This window comes from Gossypium raimondii, chromosome 1 (genome assembly GCF_025698545.1).
Source record: "Gossypium raimondii isolate GPD5lz chromosome 1, ASM2569854v1, whole genome shotgun sequence".
In the NCBI taxonomy this organism is placed as follows: domain Eukaryota; kingdom Viridiplantae; phylum Streptophyta; class Magnoliopsida; order Malvales; family Malvaceae; genus Gossypium; species Gossypium raimondii.
The window spans coordinates 3,250,314-3,260,097 of record NC_068565.1 but is presented as its reverse complement, the minus strand read 5'-3'; positions in this window follow the sequence as shown (position 1 = coordinate 3,260,097).

Below are 9,784 nucleotides of genomic sequence, written 5' to 3'. Positions count from 1 at the left end.
TAAACTTAATCTACAATCTCACAGATATTACAGGATTAATAGTCAAGATTAAAATTTAAAATTTTAAAATATAGGGACTAAAATTGATCAATTTGAAAAAAATGGACAAAAGTTGACCTAATTAAAATATAAAGGTTAAATCCATAAGTTATTGAATATATAAAACAAAAGAATTTGACCAAAAATATTTAGCAATTAATCTTCTTCGAGGAAGGAATATCCCAGTCCGATACGTCGCAAGCCATATTTCAAAATTTGGATTTATGCTTCATTTGCAAAACTTGAATTTGAGATGAACATTTTTTGTTTGAATATTTAATAAAAAAATGAATTTAGGTTTTGACTAATCAAAGCAAATCTTATCTGACTATGTGAAGAAGACTAAGTGCTTCAACTAATCACTATAACATATATTTTCTCTGATCTCCTCTGTTATCTATTTCAAGCCTTCTTTTGCATCAATTCATAACACACTTGTTTCGATTCTACAATCAAAACAACATTTATTTTTAGATACATATCGATGCACATAGCAAGGTACTAATATATATGAGCGGCAAAAGTAGTATTTGGCTCATTATAAGAGTACTCACAACCACCAACCTCCATTAATGTTTCAAGGGGAAGTTTTTTAAATAGTTTAAGAGGTATTTTAAGGAATTCAACATCAATTTCGAACATTTTTAAGACTTCATTAAAGGACAATCAACAGGCGGTAACTGTATATACCAAAAGTTGTTATTATCATCTTCTTACCATTACTTTTACATCATCGGAAATGTCGCTTAACTCCTGGTCATCTTTTTGATCCAATGAATTATAAATTCATGACCAAATATATTTGAATAGTGTATCCGGCAAACGCATTCAAATTCTCTCCTTCCTACCATTTCCATCATTAACATTCTAATACTATAAATATCAGGTTTTTTTAAATGCCTCCAAGATTTTTGTGCCACTTGATATCAAAATATAAAATTTGCATGTCTAAGTAATCAATTCCTTAAACCTCCTCAAGCACAATACCACACTTTTTTTTTTCCAGCCAAAGGTGTATTTACCTATATCAAACAATGTACTTCAATTTTTAGAGCAGGTTCCAAACTTACAGTGGTAAAAAGAACATGTCTCAATAATGAAAGCTACATGGGGATCGTGTATCTTCACCGGATGCTTTATCCCACGGTAATTCCAACTGATGATTTTCATAATCCTCGACGACATTGACACTCGGTGCTCGCCGATTCATATTGCTTATGAATTTTATTCTTCCACGAGAAGATCGATATCCTCCCCAATCATTCTGCTTAAGTTATTTGTTATATATATATTTTTTTTTCAAAACCTAATTCACTTGTTGACGCCATTTTTTTGACAAAAACGAGGTCGACTTGTTTTTTTTGAAAAGAAAACATAAATAGGAGTCGCCACCAATCTTTTTTGATAAGGTGTGATCTGGCCACCTTGAAAAGTGGTTGTTTTTAATAAACAATTTAATTTTATTAAAACAACAATTTTGGTCTATGAAATTCAGAAAAACGGGTTCGAGAGTCGGTTACGTACGAGGAAGGGTTAGCGCCCTCGTAACGCCCAAAATTGGTACCTAGTTGATTACTTAATGTCTTAGTGTCGAAAATTGAAAACTTTAAAGAAATTTAAAATACGATCCTTTATTTAAAAAAAACTTGTATAAATTAAATTACCCGTTATGACCCTCTCATTTCGGAGGGAGAAAATATCACACCCAATGAGTTAGGGTATGATATTTCACCTCCTCCTAAATGAGATTGTCCAAAAAACTCATGCAATAAAATTTAAAAGGATATTCAATTGTTTAAGTCAGATGAAGAAATTGCAGCCCAATACGTTAGGACACAATTTTTCAAAATTCTAAACATTGAATATTACCTTTATTATTTTTTAGAAAAAATCATTATCTCGGGAAAACAATGTGTCATATCTAATGCAATAGGACACATTGAATTCCCAATAATGAGCTTTTTATCATTTTTAAAAGAGTAATCTCGATTATTTAGATTCAACGAAGAAAATCGGAACCCAATACGTTACGGCTCGATTCTCTCAAAGATTCCAAATACCGAGTATTACTTATATTTTTAAAATTTATTTTTTGAAATCGAAATAAAAATGGGTGTAATGGAATGATGATGATAATGTAAGTAAAATAATCACGAGCAAAACAAAATATAAATAAGTAATAAGACTAATATAAAAACAATCATCCAGCACGATGACAAATAATAAATGATAAAAACTAAAGCAAGAAAAATAACAATAACAGACATGTAAATAAATAAATTAACAAAATTATAAAAATTATAAAATTATGAAAATATATATATACATATATATGTATAAAATTATGAAAATATGAAAAAACATGTGTATGTATACATATTTAAAACTATTACACATGAAAATATATGTAAGTATATATGTTTGTACATATATATATATATATATATATATATATATATATATAATAATCATCAAATATAAAAAGTATATATTTGTAGTTATATATATGAATCATAAAATATAAAGAATATATACAAGATATATATTTTAAAAGTACAAAGAATATGTAAGTATATATGTATATATATTTATGAAAATGAAATATACATAGATGTGTATGTATGTAAGTATGTGTAAATATTATAAAATAATAATACAATATATATATAGGTACGTACATATATGTATAAATAAATTATAAAAATATACACATGTATATATATACTTTAAGCTTATAAAATATGAGAGTATGTAAACATCTATATATATTTATATATATAAAGCTAAAATGACAAAAAAAAACTAATTAATATATTAATAATAGTAATGAATAAATAAAAGGAAAATAAAACTGATAATAATAAATAGTAATAATAATAATGATAATAATAATAATGATAATAATAATTGTCGAAACCGTTTTTTGAAAACAAAAATTCAGTTGTCGGCTTTAAAAATAAAACTGGAGTCGGCACCGATCCTTTATTATGGTGTGATCGGCCCACCTTAAAAATTATTCTGGTCCACAAAATTTAAGAAAATGAGTCCGGGAGTCGGTTACGCACGAGGAAGGATTAGCACCCTCGTGACACACAAAATCGGTACCAAATTGATTGTTTAATGTCTTGGTGTCGAAGGTTAAAAAAGATTTTAAAATCAACTCAAATGATGGAATTTGAAAAGGGATAATCAACTGTTCAAGTCATGTAAAGAAATCGAGTCCCAATACGTTAGGGTACAATTCCTCATAATCTCCAAACTTTGAATATCACTTTATTTTATATGAAAATCTTCATTTTGAGAAAGTAACATGCTACACCCAATACGTTAGGACACAGCAAGTTAAGTTCCCGAAAATGATTTTTATTCTCATGCATTTTGAATAAAAAATATTCTCGATTATTTAAAATTAACAAAGAAGATCGGAACCCAATACGTTAGGGCTCAATTTTCTCAGAATTCCAAATACCGAATTGTGCCTTTTATTCGAAAATTCCTATTTCGAGAAGAAAATGTCATGACCAGTAAGTTAGGACCCAACATTTTGAATTCCCGAGAATAAGCTTTTATTTAAAATTTACGAGTTTATTGCAAAACAAATACTTGGCTTTCTAAATTCATCGAAAAATAATCGCAATCCAGTAAGTTAGGACACGATCTTTCTCGAGAATCATGAATGCCAAATATTTAAAAATAAAAACGATTTTAATGCTTTGACGCAACAAAAATACATTTTCTTTAAAAAGTATAGTAAAATGCTAATGTACCACATGTAACCAATACTTTAATTTAAATTATACCTATATATGTATCGTAAAGCGTTAATATATATACATGTATACAAAAATTATGAAAAGAAAATAATAATAAAATATGTACATGTACTTATATAATATAAATAAAAATAAGTAAAATATATTAATAAAGTATGAGTATATATATGTATAAAAAATATGAAAATAAAATAATAATGTATATACGTATATGTAAAATGCACATGTATTTATAGAAAGTATATGTATATTTATTATATAAAAAAATGCGTGTAAGTGTATAAAAATAATGATGATGATAAAAATAATGAATAATATAATAATAATAAAAATAATAAAATAGTTAATAAAGGGTTAAATTGAATTAAAAAAGAAAAAAAGGCTAAATTTGAAGTAAATTTGAAAACAGGATCGCATTGAATGCGCGCGTAAGGGCAGAGGACCAAAAGGGAAATAACCCGCCTCCCCAAAACGCTTTGCAGTAATGGGGACTAATTTGAAGCAAAAAATAAAACATGAGATCAAAATTAAAATAAATAAAAAGTTGATTTAAACATGCTCATAAAACTCAAGGGACTAAATGCGCAAATTAACCATTTGGGGCCAGAACGCGCGGACCCTGTTGCGGGTCGGGTCGATGCGCGGGCCTGGCCCCTAAAACGGCGCCGTTTACCTCTGCTTTAAATTTATCAAAGGGAAAAAAAAATCAAATCTGTTCCATTTTTTTTCAAAAGAAACAGTGGCTGCTAGGGTTTTTCTCCTAACCCTCTGGCGCCGTCGTTTTCAAGAACTCCCCACGGCCTTAATCGCTGTCCTAGCCTCCGATCGTGACGGAGAATGGAGCTAAACACGATATGACCGGGTAAGTCCCTTCCCCTCTCTTATTCTTGTTATGAAATAAAATAAAAAATAGAAGAAAAAAAATATAAAAAAAATGATTCACCTTCCAAAAAACAAACTTTGTATTCTTAGTATTAATCTTTCTATTTTCGTATTTTCTTTCCCTTGAAAATCCCCCCTTGTTCAATATAAACACGGCTTTAAATAGCCGAAATAGAAAAGAAGAAAATCTAAACAAATCTATTCTGTTATTTGCTAGCATATTTTGCTATTCTGTTTGTTTTGTTGCTGTAGGTATGTGTGTGCATGGGCAGCAGCAACGTGGGAAGCGACGTGCTGCGATGGAGGCGTGCGAGCAGCGTGATCTGCGGAGCGCAAGGAGAACTGCTGGGTGTGGGAGCGACGCTCGTGTAGAGGATGCTAGTTTAGGGTTTCAGCAGATTAATTTTGCTGAGCTTGGGTTTGAAAATTGGTCATTGGGCACGCTAGCTACCGGATCTGCTTATTTTTTTGCTGTTTTGGTTTCTTATACGGGCCCGGGTAATTTGGCTTATTACAGCTGCCCCTCTTTGCTTGTTGTCGTGTAATGGGAACAGAGCAAAGACTAAAAGCCCAATTGTACCCGGTCCTACTGCCTTGACTTCTTCCGTGCTTTTCTTCTAGTAGCCTTATTCCTTCCTACTGCATCTTCAGAGGTATAGGAACATGTGCTCTACTCCACTGGAATGCCGGAGAGATAGGATTCATATGTTGTAGCTTCTCAAAATAACAAAATTTGCTATCTTTAATCTGCTCCACTGCAACTTCAGAGAGATAAGACCTATAGCTTCAACTTGTTCCGCTACAACTTAAAGATAAATCTAATGCGATTTGCTCTACTGCAACTTCAGATAGATGAGATCTGCGATTTTAATCCTCTCTACTGCAACCTCAGGGAGATAGGATTAATTTCTTCAATTTGTTCAACTGCAATGTCGGGGAAACCAGATCTGTCGTCGTAGCTTCAATCTATTCCACCGCACCATCAGGGAAGTAAGATCCGCCGTTGTGGCTTCAAAATTGCAATGTCAGGAAAACTAGATCCACTGCCGCAGCTTCAATCTACTCCATTGCACTGCTAAGGAAGTAAGATTCGCCGTTGTGGCTTCAATCTTTTTAATAGCAATATCAGGGAAACCAGATCCGCCATCGTAGCTTCAATCTGTTCCACTACACTGCTAAAGAAGTAAGATCCGTCGTTATGGCTTCAATCTTTTTAATGGCAATATTAGGGAAACCAGATCCGCCGTTGTAACTTCAATCTGTTCCACTGCACTGCTAAGGAAGTAAGATCCGCCGTTGTGGCTTCAATCTTTTTAATTACAATATCAGGGAAATCAGGTCCACCGTTGTGGCTTCAATCGGTTCCACTGCACTGCTAAAAAAGTAAGATCCACCGTTGTGACTTCAATCTTTTTAATTGCAATATCAGGGAAACCAGATCTACCGTCGTAGCTTCAATCTGTTCCACTGCACTGCTAAAGAAGTAAGATCTGCCGTTGTGGCTTCAATCTTTTTAATTGCAATATCAGGGAAACCAGATCCGCCGTCGTAGCTTCAATCTGTTCTACTGCACTGCTAAGGAAGTAAAATCTATGGTTTCACCGGTTTATTCTCTGGAGAACATGACCTGTATAATTCAATTTATGAACCTAATTATGCCTAGTGATTAGGATGACATGATCAAAATGAATCAAATGCTCCTAACTAGACGTGTATGAATGACATTTGAATGAATACAGAATGTCATATTTTGAGAATGATCCTTCTTTATCACTTGGGTTATCATTACTCAAAGTTAAAGTTTCATCGCTAATGTGTTATAGCGTCTTCTTACTCGGCTGACATCTCTAAAGAAACACTTGACCAGATTGCCCCCCACTGTAAACCTTCAAGTTTGATCTATTGGGGCGTAAAATTTGTACCATCTTTATCCCGTTGTAACACAAGAGTAAAAAGATTTGGCCTTTTCTCAATCATCTGTTATCACAATTCAATGATACAGGATGTGAAACTCTTTGGTCTCTTACACCATTCCCAGGGTGTCCTACCAGATGCTCATGCACAAATGAAGAATTTTCTTCTCCAAGAACAACTTCTTCTTATTATTCGGTGATCATTGCTTGCTTGTTCATCTAAGCTTTGTCACCAACACGACATATTGCCATTTTGTTCAATCGATGTTTTAGACAACAAAATTCAAAGGGATAGTCTTAATTTAGACTCTTCCTTATTAGATTCCAACCTTTGAACTTGGTGCGTTCTAAACAGTAGTCCTGTTTAAGGTTCCTATATTATTTAGAAACTTCTAGAGTAATATGCAAAACTTTTCTTGTGAAAGTTTTATTAGTCTATTAATCATTACTCTAATGCAACACACTTGCAAAGAGAACAAAATGATGGATACAATTGAATTGGTTCTGAGCATAACTCGAAATGAATAAATTATCAGAGATAATAAAGATGGATAACAAAGACATTGATTTAGGAATGCGTATCTTGAAATGAATAAAGTGTTCCAAGAATAACAAAAATAGTATAAGGATTAGGTGCCCCGGATATCGCAGACTTGAACTTTCTTGCATGCACTTTCGAAGACCATTCTGAGTTTAACATGTGTTTAGGAGTACTTTGTCGATGCCCCAAGATGTCGCCTACCCTTTCCTATTGATTCAGGTATAGCAAGACCATTGCATGCCCCGTTCTGATCAGTATTTGAGTCACCCTTATCGGGTTTTCAACTCAAATCCCCTTTGGTCTCAAAGTGCCCTTTGCGGGTTTTCACTTTGGCCTCTCCATTTTTCTTTTCTTTTTCTTTCACTTTCATTTTTTCATTTTTTTTGTTTTGTTTTTTTTTTTGTTTTTTTGAATCTGAACTCATAGGATAAGGCATGCCCTTGTTATCTCTTCTGATCAGAACCAATGTAAGATCTTCTTTGTGATCAAATTTCTTTCATAGAGCTTTTTGGGGCAAAATTTAACTATGACGAAAACTTTGGATCTTCTTCTTCAATTAATATGAAATCCAACAACGGAGAAATGGCAACTTGACTTTGACGGGCTAAACCATGATGAGCCAAAGAAGAAGGTATTGCCCCGGCAAAGAATTCTAAATGCATCGTTCATTATGTAAATTTTTTCGATATCGCATTGTTATTCAGATTACAATGTCAGTGCATACCCAATTATGACCATACGAAGGCATCTTTGAACTCTTTGAAGTAACTCAACAAGGTCCTGTTTTATTTCTTCGGTTATGTACGTTATCTTAAGGTTACAATCTCCATTGTCTCCTCATGAAGTAAGATTTCATTCCTGTTCTACCATCCTCAACAAGTCTAAAAATAGGCTACAATCTATGTCATCTTTAAAGTCATGAGATCCCTCTAAACACAAATCCCACTCAAAAGGAACTTCTGAGCCCGTAACAGCATCACTCAAGTCATTGATATCAGGGGACCCAAAGTGGGTACCAAAGAATATACAAAAGAATATATGAATAATATGAATGAATGGTTTGGCAGAAAAATTCAAAAGAATGAAAGAAAAAAAATCGTAAAGAATGAAAGAACATTTGCTCAAAGATGATTGCAATAATGTATTTCATTAAAATAATAATGTTCAGACGTGAGCTTATTTCATAAAGGAATTCTTATTGCCTCTAGGCTAAAAACAACAAGTGTGTTCTGAACATTACTCTAAGTAAGCCCTAGACGCTACAGAGATTTCTTTTACAATCCGATTATTTAGACGCTCCCAAGTTTATAAGGGTGGATACCTAACAAGGTACCTTTTCAAGTGTGTCTTCATATACGGCATTGATATGAGCGCTTTCCAACTCTTCCTCATATGTCATATTCATCCCATTATCAATGTGATTGGGTAGTGAATTTTCTGCACTCGATGAGTCACCAAACTTGACAACACCCATGTTGATGAGTCTCTCAACTAGCTTCTTGAAGGCAGTGCAATTCTCTATTGAATGTCCTGTAATTCCCGCATGGTAGTCACATTGTGCGTTCTCGCATCATACCATTCAGGATACGGAGGTCGTAGAGGCTTCACATGAAAAGGGGAGACAACGTGTTCATCAAATAAGCCTTGATATAACTCTTTATACGACATCGATATGGGTGTGAACTGAAGCCTTCCTGTATTTGTCCTCATGTAAGGTTCTTGCTTTAAAGGGGCCTGATGGCTGGTGGTCTTCGTCTTTGGCTGCCCTACAGTGGTTGGTTTTGAGTAGCCCCTATTGTACCTACTTGCATTATCCACCTTATTCCCCTTATTCCTTGGGGCTTTTACAGTGTCTGGGTGCTCTACTCTTGCCTGTTTTGTTTCTGTTGGGTCATTAAGGGCAACAGGACTGGTTAGATTGCCTCTTAGATTAGAACCTGGGCCTGTCGAGTGATTCATCAGTGTCGATGTACCAGTTTGATATTGCTGAGGCTTGATAGTAAAGAGTGCCCCTCGTGGATATGCATCTGGCTGGGTCTGAACACTTTTTAGGGTAAATTTTGGGGGATAGGCAGGGTCTTCATTATTATCCCCAAAGTGAACCGCTGGATTTTTCCCTTTTTCTAACCATTTACCCAATAACTGGGTTAATTGGCTCATCATATCTCTTTGGAATTCTAATAGATGATCTCTCATATCTTGTTGAAATTTGGTCAATTACTCCTGCATCTGTATTTGCATTTGCTCCAATCTTTCCAATCTTTGGTCCATTTCTTTAATCTTTGTCCGAGTACCGTATCGGTGTTGAGTTGGTTGGTTGGTTTCCAGGTTAACTGAGCAATGATTTTAATTAATTAGGATCATTTAGAGGTGTTTAATGCATATGATGCAATGTAATGCAAATGCATGAAATGAATGCGAAAAGAGACATTGATTCATGTTCAATTCTTTACTAGAAATCTTCACTAGAAAACAAATCTCTTTACATAAAGCGGATATATATACGGCTTCCCCCTCGTACTTCAAGCGAAGACATCGACCATTCGGATATTAAGATGCATCTCGCGAATTTGAGCTCCTTTTTGTTCGATCTAGGTTGCAACTCCTTGCTCACTCACGTTCATTAGCTTCTTTAA